This window comes from Rattus norvegicus, chromosome 3, assembly GCF_036323735.1.
Source record: "Rattus norvegicus strain BN/NHsdMcwi chromosome 3, GRCr8, whole genome shotgun sequence".
Taxonomy (NCBI): Eukaryota; Metazoa; Chordata; class Mammalia; order Rodentia; family Muridae; genus Rattus; species Rattus norvegicus.
The window spans coordinates 155,559,468-155,575,426 of record NC_086021.1 but is presented as its reverse complement, the minus strand read 5'-3'; the positions used below and the strand labels follow the sequence as shown (position 1 = coordinate 155,575,426).

The 15,959-nt window shown below is 40.9% G+C and overlaps 1 long non-coding RNA gene across 1 annotated transcript; it reads right to left on the bottom strand.

Annotated features, from left to right (window-relative positions):
* Window positions 1-6,001: 6,001 nt before the first annotated feature.
* Window positions 6,002-10,050, bottom strand: LOC134486462 (uncharacterized). Its single transcript, XR_010065420.1, has 3 exons — window positions 9,673-10,050; window positions 8,238-8,384; window positions 6,002-6,691 (listed from the first exon to the last, which is right to left on the bottom strand). It is a non-coding gene; the product is annotated as an uncharacterized LOC134486462 (long non-coding RNA).
* Window positions 10,051-15,959: the final 5,909 nt, after the last annotated feature.

Sequence of the window (15,959 nt, the reverse complement as noted above, 5' to 3'; positions counted from 1 at the left end):
CCCACCAGGCTAGCTACAGAGAATGTGGGAACCTCAGCCCGCTCTTTCCCTCCCAGGCAGAAGCAGACAGGGATGAAGCAGGCCTTTTTACTCTGTTTTGCTGAAGCCAGTCCTCTGACAGCAACTCTTCACTCCAAGTCTGTATTGTCTGATAACAATACTTCCACTGTGGGTCTCTTGCTTTCTGTTTGTGCTGTACATAATTCCCACAAGTTTATCGCTAACATCACAGCACTGGCACTCAGATGCTTCCCATACTAAGACGAGACACACACAAAAAAAATAATCCACAAATGCATTAAGTCATCTAACAGTCGAAAAGGAGATGATGCTCTTAGTGATTTAGATGCCTACAGAGAGCAGGAGCTACAAATCAAAAAATCAAGGGAATGAGAGATAGAGAGAGGGAGAGAAAGAAAAATTAAAGTTGCTAGTATTCTTTTTTTTCTTTTTCTTTTTTTTATTAACTTGAGTATTTCTTATTTACATTTAGAATGTTATTCCCTTTCCCGGTTTCCAGGCCAACATCCCCCTAACCCCTCCCCTCTCCTCTAAATGGGTGTTCCCCTCCCCACCCTCCCCCCCATTACCGTCCTCCCCCCAACAATCACGTTCACTGGGGATTCAGTCTTGGCAGGACCAAGGGCTTCCCATTCCATTGGTGCTCTTACTAGGCCATTTATTGCTACCTATGAGGTTGGAGCCCAGGGTCAGTCCATGTATAGTCTTTGGGTAGTGGCTTAGTCCCTGGAAGCTCTGGTTGGTTGGCATTGTTGTACATATGGGCTCTCATGCCCCTTCAAGCTCTTTCAGTCCTTTCTCTGATTCCTTCAACGGGGGTCCTGTTCTCAGTTCAGTGGTTTGCTGCTGGCATTCGCCTATGTATTTGCTGTATTCTGGCTGTGTCTCTCAGGAGAGATCTACATCCGGTTTCTGTTGGCCTGCACTTCTTTGCTTCATCCATCTTGTCTAATTGGGTGGCTGCATATGTATGGGCCACATGTGGGACAGGTCCTGAATGGGTATTCCTTCTGCCTCTGTTTTAATCTTTGCCTCTCTATTCCCTGCCAAGGGTATTCTTGTTCCCCTTCTAAAGAAGGAGTGAAGCATTCGCATTTTGATCATCCGTCTTGAGTTTCATGTGTTCTGTGCATCTAGGGCAATTCAAGCATTTGGGCTAATAGCCACTTATCAATGAGTGCATACCATGTGTGTTCTTCTGTGATTGGGTTACCTCACTCAGGATGATATTTTCCAGTTCCATCCATTTGCCTATGAATTTCATAAAGGCATTGTTTTTGATAGCGCAGTAGTATTCCATTGTGTAGATGTACCACATTTTCTGTATCCATTCCTCTGCTGAAGGGCATCTGGGTTCTTTCCAGCTTCTGGCTATTATAAATAAGGCTGCTATGAACATAGTGGAGCACGTGTCTTTTTTATATGTTGGGGCATCTTTTGGGTATATGCCCAAGAGAGGTATAGCTGGGTCCTCAGGTAGTTCAATGTCCAATTTTCTGAGGAACCTCCAGACTGATTTCCAGAATGGTTGTACCAGTCTGCAATCCCACCAACAATGGAGGAGTGTTCCTTTTTCTCCACATCCTCACCAGCATTTGCTGTCACCTGAGTTTTTGATCTTAGCCATTCTCACTGGTGTGAGGTGAAATCTCAGGGTTGTTTTGATTTGCATTTCCCTTATGACTAAAGATGTTGAACATTTCTTTAGGTGTTTCTCAGCCATTCGGCATTCCTCAGCTGTGAATTCTTTGTTTAGCTCTGAACTCCAATTTTTAATAGGGTTATTTGTCTCCCTGCGGTCTAACTTCTTGAGTTCTTTGTATATTTTGGATATAAGGCCTCTATCTGTTGCAGGGTTGGTAAAGATCTTTTCCCAATCTGTTGGTTGCCGTTTTGTCCTAACCACAGTGTCCTTTGCCTTACAGAAGCTTTGCAGTTTTATGAGATCCCATTTGTTGATTCTTGATCTTAGAGCATAAGCCATTGGTGTTTTGTTCAGGAAATTTTCTCCAGTGCCCATGTGTTCGAAGTTGTTAGTATTCTAACTACTTAACTGAACATCAAATGTACAAACCAATTCCTCTCAAGAGTGAGCTGTATCGTGGCATGATTCTCAAACTACGCAGTCATCAATCCACAAAAATACAGAAACTAAATCTAAACATTGACAACTTTAAGACTAATTTATCGTTGCCTTGGAATCAGATATCCAGGCTGAGCATGTCTTGAGGAAGGTGTAGTGAGTTTAGACGAAATCACACTGTTGGCTGATGCCAAGTGACCCGAAGTGTTCTTCACGTGAATAGGCCCATAAAGATGGCCACAAGAGGAAGGAAACCAATATAATACAGCTCCTTTACTATACATGGCTAAAGGCACACTAATAGAAGATGTTTTTCTTGCCAAGTTGTCAAATTATAAAAGAAATAATACACCTAATACTATTATTTTTGTAGAAAATCAGTCACTCTTACTCATAATTGTGCAACCGATAAGTATCATTAATGAATGCAGCTTAATTGGTCGGTGTAAGCTACCCAGAGCCATTGTGTAGTTAGCACCATTACCTGATCCTGAATGACTGAGTAGGTTGCATAGGGCTCCCCAGAGCATACTTGTATGGCATTCATGAAACTCATTCCCCAGGACCTCAATTATGCATAACGGCATTCCCCATTTTTTGAAACGAGTGAAAAACGATGTCCTACTCAAACTCATAACAGTGGAGATCAACTTTTCTGAGTCACAGGTTGAAACATCAGATGGACACTGTAAATTATGTTTACAAAGACATTAAAGGTACATGTTATGTAACGGGATTTATTTATTTCAGAAAACTGAGGGGAAAAAAAGAAGAAATATCTTTATAATCCCAACACCAGAGATAAAAACAAAACCAGAGTGTCTTTCTCTTTTACTTCCAGTATTTTTATATTACTTGGTATATTATTTTCCCCCATGAAAACCTGACTTCATAACCCCATGCATCTCCACACATGTCAACCTGCTTTTATGTTGTGAGTCTTTTCTCTTTTTTTGCATTAATCAACAGCTACTGGCTGTGTGTGGTGGCTTCACATGATGTGAGACTGTTCCTCTCTCTTCCAAATTTCTACCTCTGGTCAGCAGAAGTGTTCAGCTTATATTTGCAGTGAGCCATATTATTCCAAATGCTATTAATCTCCCTGCTAGCTATTACATGGCCTGGCCTAAGAATGAAACATGACACTCGTGCACATAACTCACTGCAAAGCATGTCTCTCACTGCCACCTAAGCACAAGGTGGCCAAGAAGAATGAGCCTCCCCGATTCTCAGAAGGCAGGGAGCCATTGACACTTAGCAAGGAACACAGGTGGCTTCATCACTAGCTCTACAGAGCAAACAACATGGCACTAAATGAAAATATTTCCATCTAGAAATAGATCTTAAATGTACTCAGTTATCCATAGTTTTTGGAAATTCTGGTTTTCTATTATTTTGAGAACTATAAAACAAATCCATTTACTGTCTTTGGTTCTGCTTCTGGTTTTTGCTTTTGGATATAGTTGTCAAAAGAAACTATAATTCTAAGAGTATCTCTTTTTCTTCTGATGTAATTGTCATTGCCTAGGCTTTTTGCCTCGTCTGCAAACGTAGGCCTAGTCCTGGAAGCTTCTAGCCTCTGTACAATTTTATCTAGACCTAAAATATTTTCAGCCTCTGAGACTTGCTGGTGAATATGCTCACCCCTCCCTAGTTCTTTCGGAACTCTAGCTGGCTGGTTCAACTCAGCTGTTCTGACTTAAACTCTTCTCCAAGCTGACTGATTCAATCTGGCCTTTCTCTCAGCCTCCTCATTACTAACTTTGGCAATTTGGTCTAATCTTCTGGATCCTTCTCATTCTCTGGCTTGTTCTGTCTTTACCTGTGTCTATCTTTTTCTCTCTATCTTTGAGACCTGTCTCTGTGCCACCGTCATAGTAAAACTGACCTCTCTCCTCTGCACTGCTCTCTTAAGTCATCTCTCTTTCTTCTCTGTTCTTATGAGAGCTGAGCATCTCCAATTTTTTCAAATCTTTTTCTGATTCATCACTTTTTCTGCCACTCAATTAGATATCACTTTCAAACAGGAGTGCTTCCTTCCACAAACTAACTTTAACTTCATTGTTTGGGATTAAAGGTGTATACTAAGAGTGTATCTGTATTCCAGTCAGAGGAATTCAAGGTGTGTGCTAAGGCTGAGTCACACCACAGCTAGAAACACATTTGTTCAGTAAATAACACAATCTTGGGGCTTACGGTGTGATCAAATATCCTGCAACATACAATATTGAAGGATCTAGATATTATAATAGTCTTAAAATATTTCATATTTTCACAAGTAAATGTTGACACAAGGAACAATGTGTGCACATCCCAACCACAAGCCGGGCCTAGGTTTATTTTATAAGTTTGATATCATCCATAGCATCCCATTGTTGTTACTGAAGCAGTAAATAAATTAAAATGCTTATTATATGGTTGGAAGAGACTATGTAAGTAACAGCCACACAAAATAACCCTATGGGGAAGAAGAATGATCTAAACATTATAAAACAGATTAATATACTGTAGCAACTGGTCATTGCACTTAGACATGCCAGGGCATTTGTGAGTTTACAATGATAAAGTGGGGAATCAACCTAAAAATGACAATGACAAAATAAATTAAGATGTGTCCATGGTTTGGAATATCACTTAATAACTACAAATAATGAGTTTATTTCTCAAAGACCTGAAGGGCCAGAGAGATGGGTCAGTGATCAAGAATGATCCCTTTCATGTTTCTATGATCTATGTTTCATGATCTATTTTTGAACCTGGAGACCCACATGGTTGGAGAAGAAAACCAACCCCTGAAAATTGTCCTCTGACATCCACACAAACACCTACTCCTTCAAGCCCACACAGACAAATACACAAACAAACAAATGCAATTTACAAAAAGACAAAGAGAGTTATCTCAGTAACAGGGGACATGGTACAGTAGTTCATGCAGGCTCAGAGGCTAATCTTCTCTGAGCTGTTTCAGTTGTAGCATAAATGCTGCTGAAACTGATCCATTAGGTATTTAGTCCTTCCAAGTCTAGCACAGTTGAGTGTGGGTCTGGATTTGGCTGGGGTCCTGCCTCAAGTGCAGCTCACTGCCTACAGTGAGTCCTTGGCCCTAGTGTTCTCATGCCCAAGATTAATGTACCAAGAGTGCCAAACATGTAATCAGTCAACTTAGGGAAAAATGCTTCAAGAAAATCAGGGCTACCACTCTTTAAACATAAACACACCCAACACACACATAAACACAAACTAGGAAAGATTTATTTATTTACATGCAACATAGTTTTGATAGGTAGAAAAAAAGGATTTAAGGTTATTCATAAACTGTCAACACTGGGTACCTTCAGAACAAAAAAGTTGGCAGGACAGAAAGCCAGGGAGGTTGATTTTGACTTTATGTGAACTGTCAGAAATGCTGTCAGTGAGGAATTTTCTGAATATTTGTGCGAAAAGGACATAAAATAGAAGTTTATGAAACTGATCCCTTAATAGTTATTGTCCCTAAGAAGCAACTTTATTACTAGATATAGTTAGAAATGTGCCTTTCATTTCTTCACAATACAACAAGAGTAATCTCATCATTATATAGACTTGAGGGTTAATTTTCTTTCATATTTTGTGATGATGGGGATTGAACACAGGGCCTTGCCCATGCTGGACCAGCTCTCTATCACCAAGTTTCATTCCAGGCTCCTATTTTTAATTAATTATTATTGATCAGGTGTTATATCCTAGACATTTGAGTAGATAATGGAATTTAACAAGTATTAATAGAGTCAAGCCAGCCTCTTAGTAATAGGGTAAAAATCACATCAAAACCAAACCATTTGGTAATGCTATAGAGGGAAAAGGTATTTACCAAGGAGTGAATGGGGGATGCAAGGACTTCATTTCACTGCCAACCTCTAGCACGGGGCAAGGCAAACTTTATTAGAGTCTGAGGAGGACACAGAGTTCTGGCAGGAATGGAAGTGAGGCAGAGCCATGGAAGGTGCAAAATGGTTGAGAGCCAAACAGGGGATGCCTGAGCCAAGTGGCCCAGAGGCTTCCCTCTGCATTTTCAATGTCCGCGGCATTGAACTATGACCCCACATTTATGATGGATCTGAGTAGATTACTGATATCCACCATAGCCAGGTCAAAAACTATAAAGTCCGTGCTACTTACTTCTATGCCAAATATCATTGTGCCTTTGCTCTGTTTCCTTTTTCTACAGCTAATCAGTAGAGACTAGGTAAGTATTTAGAAAGACAAGGATCTTATTTCATTAACAGTCATAGAAGTCTGAGTGTACTGGTTTCCGGCAGAGTCTTTCTTCCTGATCAGGATCCTGGGGTCACATGCTAGAACAGAACAAGCACCCCATTTGGAAACAATTTATTAACCCACATACTGTAATACTGTGATCTGTAATCACTGGTGTGAAGATTATCAATCAATCAATAAATAGATAAACAAATTCATAAGCTAAGAGAAGTCTCTGTGGTTAGGTACCAACATGTCTCATCTTACTGGCTTCCACATAACTTTGTTGGTGCCTTGAGATGAGATTATTCCCACGTGACCAGCAAACACTGGCATCTCCAGCTTGAAGTGCTGTATAGGAAGATGAATTCTGTGATTTTTCTTTCAGTGAAAGGGTTTCCTGCTTAAGGATACCACAACTACAAGAAAAACATGCATTTTGGTGGTTTATTTTTTTCTAGATGCTAATTACAATTAATTATCAGTGTCTAAATTTTCCCTTACCAAGATAAATGCCCAGAATTGGAAGTACCAGATGAAATCAGTGCCCACAACCCTGAACCCTTGAGCCTTCGGAAGAAGCCATTTGACTGGTAAAAGTGAACCGTCGATCTCTAATAGAGTAGTTCTGATTTTCAGAACATTGCTTTCTGACTCTTACTGTCAAGATACTGATCTTATCAAGAGAAACCAAGCTCTTAGCTACTCTGCATTTTGCTTTATTTAGGGAAGAGCAATTCATACTTCCTAATTTTCAAAGTGCAAGAGCACAGCTTTTGCTACCAGCCCTAAGATTAATGACAAGTTTGCTTGTAAGACTTAAATGACATAAACCAAGTTGATTATCAATATGGGTGCCTGATTATCAATAGCAAGGCCCAAGGCGTCTCTAACGCGTCTGCCTAATCCCCGAACTAATTCAAAAGAAGTGAACTGGATTCGTTTGTCTTGCTCTCGAGGCTTAATTTTTTTTTCAAAAAAGGGGTTGGAACTGTTGCTGATTACTCTGGCAAGGTCATTTAATAGTCAAAGGTGTATTAAATACTTTAGCATGAGCTAAGTAATTTCACCTGATAATCCATTTATCTCTGCCCCGAAACCAAAATGATTTGGAAAGTAGAAACTCGATTATTTAAGCGCAAACACATTTCTACCAAAAAAAAAAAAAAAAAAGTCATCTCCAGTCAAGGAATTTCCTTTGAAATTCCCTAACTGCTGATTTTCAATCAATCATTTTATTAAAATAAATTTGTCAATTGAAATGAAAACAGCTCCGATGCCCTGAGGTGAAATCACGTTTGTTTCATAATGAATATGCATACACCTTTTATAAAGTTGTTTTGGTTTCTTTTCTTTCTTTTCTCTTTCCCTTCTTTATTCCTTCCCTCTTTCCTTCCTACCTCTCCTTCCTTCCTCCCTCCCTCTTTCTCTTTCTCTCTTTCTCTCCTCCTCTCCTTCTCTCTTTCTCTCTTTCTTTCTCTCTTTTTTCTAAAATGGAAAGTAGAACCCCACACGGTCAGAATGTCTCTCAAAACACCAAAGGTTTAGAAATGTCATCTCATTTGCACTGACTTACTATGGACAGAAAGGACTAGGCTCGCCTGGCGGGCTCTCTGGCAACCCAGCGTAGACCTCACCCAGCGACTCATCGCATATGGACGCCATTTGTAAGCAGCTCAGGACGCGCGGTCACCCTAACCTTTGGTGTCTGCCTATCCATCTGTTTTCACATTAGCTGCAAATTATAGAATCCTCCAGACCCAAATGACCATAAATCAAGACTACGAGCGTGTACACTTTCCCCATCTGTCATAAAACAATGAATTAAATTCATGCCTGTCAAAATAGGCTGCAGGGAAATGGCCTTCTTCTGCAGGCACAGGAGTACAGAGCTCACCTCATCGTGGTAATTTATGGCCTCTATGGGGCCTCGAGGTGATTAGGCCTTGGCCCACCAACACGCAGAAAAACAGTAGGAACTCCAGTCACTCCAAATGGAAATCTTGGGTCAAATTTATCAAACGAATCAGAGAGAAATCTATTTCTGTTTGGAAAAGAAAGAGATATATTGCGTGTTTAGTGTTCGTGCACAACTTTGGAACTTTTGGCTATTCGGTATTTGTGAGTTTTGGAATTCCTGGCTTAAATAGTATCACCAGAGGACATGTAATGTATTAGACATGAGCCATTTTTAGCCAAATAAAATATACAAGTTCAAGCAAAGAGGTTTTTCAATGTTAACATCAACATATTTGTGCAAATGATGTAACTCAAAATTTTCTAGGTAGACCTAAAAAAAGCACAGATTTATGCCTGTAAAAATACACGGGTAGAAAATGAAATATGTCAGCCACAGGTCCCCAAATAGGTAACAAAAGGGTGGGCAACCATTGGTACCCAAAAAGGACCAAAGATGGGCAGTGGAAGAAATAAGGCGCACAGACTTCAATATGGGCCAATGGGGTTATACCAATTCTATGACTCTGTCAATTTTTCTTTAAAAATTTCCTTCCATTAAAAAGCTTTATGTCAAATATAGCCTGGCATATCTAGAGCAAAGAGAAAAGGAAGGACATTTATATAGCGCCGAAAGGAAAACTGATCTTTTCCCTATAAAAATGATTTGTCAGAGTCAGCTATGATAAGGAGAGAGAGAGAGAGAGAGAGAGAGAGAGAGAGAGAGAGAGAACTCATCTGGAGATTTTGGCCCATGTCTCTCATTGTAAGCCACAGTGAGCTTAAACTGCTGTTTATCACAGAGACCTGCAGGCATTCATTCAATCAGAAAGTCGTATTTCACTGAACACCCCTGCTGTATTAGAAAGGGTGGGTGGGTAAAAGCCAGCAGAATGAGAAGATGATTTGGCAAGGCTGCACGTCATAGATCTGGTTAATATCCAGCCGTGAATTATGACATCTTTAAGAGAAAATTCCCTGGATGTTCAATATCACTTCCAGGGGACTAGAACCCGCATCCAACAACAGCCGTCTGGTATCTGTAAAACATTACTCCTGCCGGGAGTAATGAAGTTCAGTCTCGCTCTCTGGGTCTCTGGTACTCAGGCTGTGTCCCACGGTGGCTTCCCAGCAGTGGTGAGATTGTGCCAAGGTCTGGGGGTGGGGGGCTCCTCAACATCCAGCACTCAGCAGCCCTTCACGGTTGAAATACCTTTGCTTTCGTTTACTGTCTCTGCGTACCGGGGAGATGTGGAAGAATATTGTGTTTCATGCTGAGGCATGGCTCAGCAGAGGAGGCTGTGTTTGGGAAGCACTTTATTAGTGCTGGCACACATATTTAACTCACAAAGATAAGCAAAGTTAAAAATACCCACCTGGCATTTGACAGTATCAAAGTAAATAACGGATACAATGGAGACAGTAAGGTCCCCAAAAATAAATGCTGCAATTTTTTTTCAGTCATTTTTCTCTTCCTTTCGGTTCTGTTTTATATTCTTTTCTTTTTTCTTTACTGATTTATTCATTTTTCCTTTCTGCTTTTCCTTTTTGTTTCTTTTAAATTTTCCTTCCTCCTTTCCTTCCAGAAGCCGTTCACACAACGGAACAGAATCCAACTGTACAAACTGAATAGTCCCTGCCCATTCGGAGAGTCTGGATGCAGAGGTTGGACAGCTAAGGGTTGAAAAATCTGGATGAAGGGGACAGACAGCTATGGATGGAGAGTCTGGATGCAGACGATGGACAGGTATGATAGAGCACAACACCTTCCACATTCTATCATCCGTTACTTGTGCTTGCCCTCGCAGCAGAGGAAGGCATCGCTAACATCTCTCGCTGCTAGAAGAGCCCAGAGCACAACAGCAGACGCCCATCATGCACTGGCCCTCGGCACTGCTAAGCCCGAGTCTCACTCCAAACCAAACCTACCAACCACGGTTGTTTTCTTCTGAGGCACATCATAGAAGCTATCATTCTAACCACCGGTTTATTACTTCATACCCAATAAAGTGACTCACTGTTTGCTTTACTGCAGCTTTATATTATTTTTTTTAATGGGAAAACTATAGTAGCTCGTATTCCATGACACTGACCACCAATAACCGCGGGCTTGTTTTATTTGAGCGAGATCGTATTAAACAAGAACATATGTTGGAAAGAGAGGAGAAAGTGCCACTGAGTTGCCGCCCTCCTCCTGTTTACTTCTCAAACCAAAGGTTACGGAAGCCGCATGCAGTTGATTAAACCTGGCCCCTTGCCAGCTGAACCCATCGCTGCAGCACTCACCAAAATCGAGGGGAGAAATTAAAAATAATTAAAACTTCTAAAGGTAAAGTCACAGATGGAAATTGTTTCAAGAGGGTTGCCGGGAAGAAAGTGACTCGATGAAAAAGAATCGTTTCATTCTGCGTGACTTTGGAATATGATTTTTTCCAGCTTGAACAGTTCATACATACCCTTACGATACACAGACATCCCTGACCAAGGGCAAGATCAGTCACCACAGCAAAATACATCAAACAGGGCAAGGAGCCTATAGATAAGGAATTTGTATTTTATTCATAATTTACCTGCTTTTGTTTTTTTTTCAATCTTCACGTGTGTGTGTGTGTGTGTTTTGATACATATTTTTTCTCAAAGTATACTTTTAAAAATTTCCATTTTGCTCTCCTCCCTATGTCTGCTTTCCTCTAATATGACCACTGAGACTCTGGCTGCATTACCAGAAGTTTCTGGAAGGCTTGATTCTGGTGGAGAACACTCTATTTTTCTGCACCCCTCTGGGAAGATCAGTAAACACCCGTGAATAGAGCGGGCTTCCCAGGACCCTCACAGCTCCTGCGCTTCTGCCTCACCTTCGCCAGAGGCTTCACCTGAAGAGGGCGCCGTGGAGGCCTATTTCTAGCACAATTCCTAATGGGCTTGATGGCACAATCTTAACAGACCTGTTCCAGACCATCCTTGCTGAGGAAAACCCCTCCAGAGCTACACTGCAGACAGCTCACACAACTGATGTCTGCGATTACGAGCTGCCAAGGCCATGACATCTTAGTGAGGTGATGCTAGACATGATTTGTCTTCTTAGGCATAATATTTTAAATATGAGGTCTGGCTATTAAGTTGTGGCAAGTTAGAAAAAACACAACCTAGCAGGGAAGAGTGTGGAAGCCTACAGGAGGCCTGTGTACATCCAGGCTAGTGTGGGGAAAAAAGATCTCTGAGTCCTAGTTTTCCCCTCAGGAAGGACCTGTGATGGGGGCATTGCCATGTTAGACACCCAGGAAGGGAAACAAAAGAGGAATACCCTCTCAGAACTAAATGACATAACAATAAAACAATCCAAACACGGCTCCAAGTATAGTATGTCCCACTGATTTATAAGGAGCTCAACTACTATCTAGACAAAAAGTTCTTGTTTTTATATGTAATTTTAGGTTACAACTATGTGACTTTTAATGTCTTTCTTTAAAATAGTCCTGATATATTGAGAAACACTCTGACAGAAGGGGGGGAGACCTGGTGTTACAACACCCCCCTAACACTAGTTCTTTAAGGGGCTAAGCCGGATCAGATGTTTGTTTCTGGAATTAACTGAGTTGTAATAATAAAAACGTGCAGCATTTAATCGATGGCCTATTATAGGTGAACTTGAAACATGGGGCATTTCTACAGCCACATGAAAAGAAAAAATAAACAAGAACCTTCCCCAGCCCTTCACAAAGAACTTCTTCTATTTGATCTTCATAGCAACTGCGAGACAGGAATTCTTGTGAAGCTGGTTGTACACACGATGGAATGGACTTACCAAAGTGATTTGTCCAAGTTCCCTGTTTGCCCTGAGCCATATGCGGTGCTATATAAAGAGCAGCAAAGTGAACGGCTGAAGACCAGCAGCCTTCCTGTCTCAGGGTCAGGATTGACAATCTGTTCTATGGCTGGCTTCATTACCTCTGCGCTTGTTTCTCTGACTATTGCTTTTGTAAAAAATTTCACTGCAAAAGCATCTACCTCTGTTCCAGCCTTTGACAGGCCATGGCTATTGTTCTTTTGGTTTTTGTTCGTTTGTTTATGTAATTATTCTATCTTATGTATTTGGGTGTTTTTCGCCTACTTGTATGTGTGTGCACTGTGTGAGTGTAGTGCCTATGGAGGGCAAAAATGGAATTCGATCCCTTGGAACTGGAGTCATAGACTGTTGTTGTTTGGTCATGTGCCGAGAATAAAACTCTGGGGCTCCGGAAGAGCCACCAATGCTCTTAACCACTGAGACATTTCTCTAGCCCAAGTTTATGGCTTTTGACTGAGCCCACTGGAATGGCAAAGCCTTGCCAACAGGTGACAGAACAGTTGTGATTCTGACTCCTCAGCTGCAGATGTGACCACAAGGCAGTTTGGTTGGAGTTGTCAAAATAGCTGTCCAGGAGAAGCAGGACTCACTGATACCTACCTGACATGGACCTCCATTGTAGCTCGGATTCTTAAAAACATGTTCTGGATCAGGACATAGAAGGAACATTTTAGGCAGGATGCTTTTTGCATGAGAAGTTCCGATGGAAACCTAAAGAGACTTGACATGAGCCAGAATCAATGGCACATTCCTTTATTCCCAGAGGTTGGCAGGCCACTGTGAAACTGAGGCCAGCTAGGTCTACATAGTAAGTGTCAGAACATCCAAAGGTATATAGTGACACCCTGTCTCAGAAAGAGAGAAGGAGAGGGGAAGGCATGGAGGGATGGAGGGATGAATGGATGGAGAGAGGGCAGGAAGAAGAGAGAAAAGGAGAGGGAGGAAGGAAGAGAAAGAGGGAGGAAGGAAACGAGACAGAGAGAGAGAGAGAGAGGAGAAATAGACAAAGTACGCGTAACTTCCAATCTTCAGCAATATAATATGACCTCTTAACTCTTTAAATAAATAAATATTTTTGTACTCAACCTTATATTTGAAAATTTCTATTTTTAAATTTAATTTAATTGTATTATTATATATGAGGGAGTTTGTGCATATGTTTCACACATCGTGCATATGTCCTCAGAGGACAGAAGAGAGGATTGATCCTCTGGTGTCACAGGATTTTGTAAGCCACCTGATAAGAACCAATTCCTGTACTCTGTACGAGTGGTAAATGCTCTTAACTACAGAGCCGTCTCTCCAGACCCTCTGATCTTTGTCTTAGAGTCTCCCCTTCACCTCAAATTGTTTCAGATTTGGATTCATGAAGAATTTCATGAAATCATACTGAATATAAAATTTTTGAGCTTCTTATTAAAGAAGTTTGGTGGTACTTTGTATGAAACACTTACACATGACTACCTCGAGATAGATTATTATTTATTTTTATTTGAACTAAAAAGAACAGAGCAGATCTCAAAAATCTCACTAAATGTCATATGCATGACCCTAAATATACTGGTGGTACTGTACAAATGTGGATGTTTGCAAGGTGCCCTTCTGTAAAAAGGCAAGCATGTGGAGATTGGGTAACATTTCAGCCTGGTCTGTGTGATCTGCTAGGTAGTTCGTATGTCCTAGTAGTTCAGTATATATGTGCTTGTGGCTTTGCCCACAGGACTTGGATCTATAAATACCTGGAGGTTGCTGGCCCAGACTATGTTCTAGAAGCAGTGTGGATGACAGAAAACAAAGTCCTGCACAGAAGCAAAGTGCGGATATACTAATGGGTGGCAATCAGGTTTCCTATTGGGTTTACTTTCCTGGGATCTTGCTCACTTAGTAACCCACAAAATTAAGCTTTATGTTTCAACTTACGAAACTCATGCCACTGAACACTGACACAATGATATCAGAATATTTTAAAGAAAGGGGCTTTATCAGCATCAATAGTTCTTATGGAATTCCTCATCAGTGCACCTAACAGCCTATTGATGCTAAATCATAAATCACAAAGCTAATCCTCATCTTCACAGACCAAGGGAGCAGCCGGTTTCTGCTGACATAGGATTGTTAACTCTCCCACTTGTTTTCATTAAGATTCTCACTTCTTTGTTTCGTTTTCACAACACTAGCTCTTTGGACAAGTGCTGTCAATTGTTAGCCATTGACCTATTCTTTGCGGTTGTCTTCTGTTTCCTTATGAGAACATGTGCTTTATGCATTTGGAGCAGGATATTATGAGATCTTCATGGACAGGGGATTTTGGTGCATTGAAAGCAAGCTTATGAGTATCTGCATCTGTATAGGTCAGGTGCTGGCAGAGCATCTCAGGAGACAGCTATACCAGGCTCCTGTCAGCATGCACTTCTTGCCACCAGCAATAGTGTCTGGTGTTTGGTGTCTGAAGATGAGACTGATCCCTAGGTGGGGCAGTCTCTGAATGGTCTTTCCTTCAGACTCTCCTCGAACTATATATGTAGCAGAGGATGGCCTTATCTGGCATCAATGGAAGGGGAGGCCCTTGGTCCTGTGGAGGCTTGATACCCCAGTAAAGAGGGATGCTGGAGGGGTGAGTCTGGAGTGGGGGGGTAGCACACTCATAGAGGCAAAGGGGAGTGGTTATGGGATGGGGGTTTGTGGAGGGGAAACTGGGAAGGAGGGACAACATTTGAAATGTAAATAAAATAACCAATAAAAATAAAGTTGTTTTCTGTAAAAATATAAATAAATAAGATGAAGACTATATAATTTAGAGAGAAAGAAAGAAAGAAAGAAAGAAAGAAAGAAAGGAAGGAAGAAAGCAAGCCTATTCTACATATTAAATAGCAGGCTAGCCTGTTGGGGTACATTATGGAGATTGGAAGGGTTAGAAATCAAACATTTGGGGGAATCACATGAAGTTGACTTGTCCTCTTATTAGTGAAAATAGCCACATTGACCATGGTACGGCTGGATAATATTCACCTAGCAATGTTATATTAAGGGCATTGCCTGGAGACTTGTTTCTTTAATGTCATAGCACAATTATCTAAGAAAACATTTTTATCTGATTTGAGTTGTTCTAACAAAATATCTGAGCCTGGACACTTTAGAAAGAAAACACATTGATTGTCTGTTATCTTGGGGTGGAGAATAACACAAATCTGTATGATTATCTTAGTGTCTGAATAACACGGTTCTGTATGATGAAGTCCTCCCTGCCTGTGACACATCATAAAGTACAAAGGGAGTCAGCCACATGCAGAAGAGGCTCAGCATAAATGGGTGGCCTGACGTTCTGATGATCTGATTTTTGAAAACATTCCCAGTCCCAAGGCAACTACATTAGTCCCTTCCTGAGGTAGTGCTCTTGAAAACAACGCTTTCCAGGGCTCTGCCTCTTAAAGATCTGTCTCACTAAGGCAAGACTCCCAACACACAAATGGGGCAGAACACACTTCAGTTAATCCAACCCACAGAAATCTTGATTTGTAATCTGGATAAAAGTGACTTAAAATGCTGTCATTTGGAAGGACAAGTAAAAGGTCTATGAGCATTAAAAACAAACAAGCAAACAAAACCATTTTCAATCAGTTTCTGTTTAGCCAGAGATAATTTCAACATAAAAGTGTAAAAACAAACACACCAGTAATACACTGGATCCTAGGGCTATATGGAACTACTGCTCCCATTTCTTCTTAATTTCTTTACTTACATTTCTTCTTACAGGTTTTGTCAAGGGGTTTTCAGTCAGAGCCATAGTTTTTTGACCCAGTTTGCAGTGGGATGTCT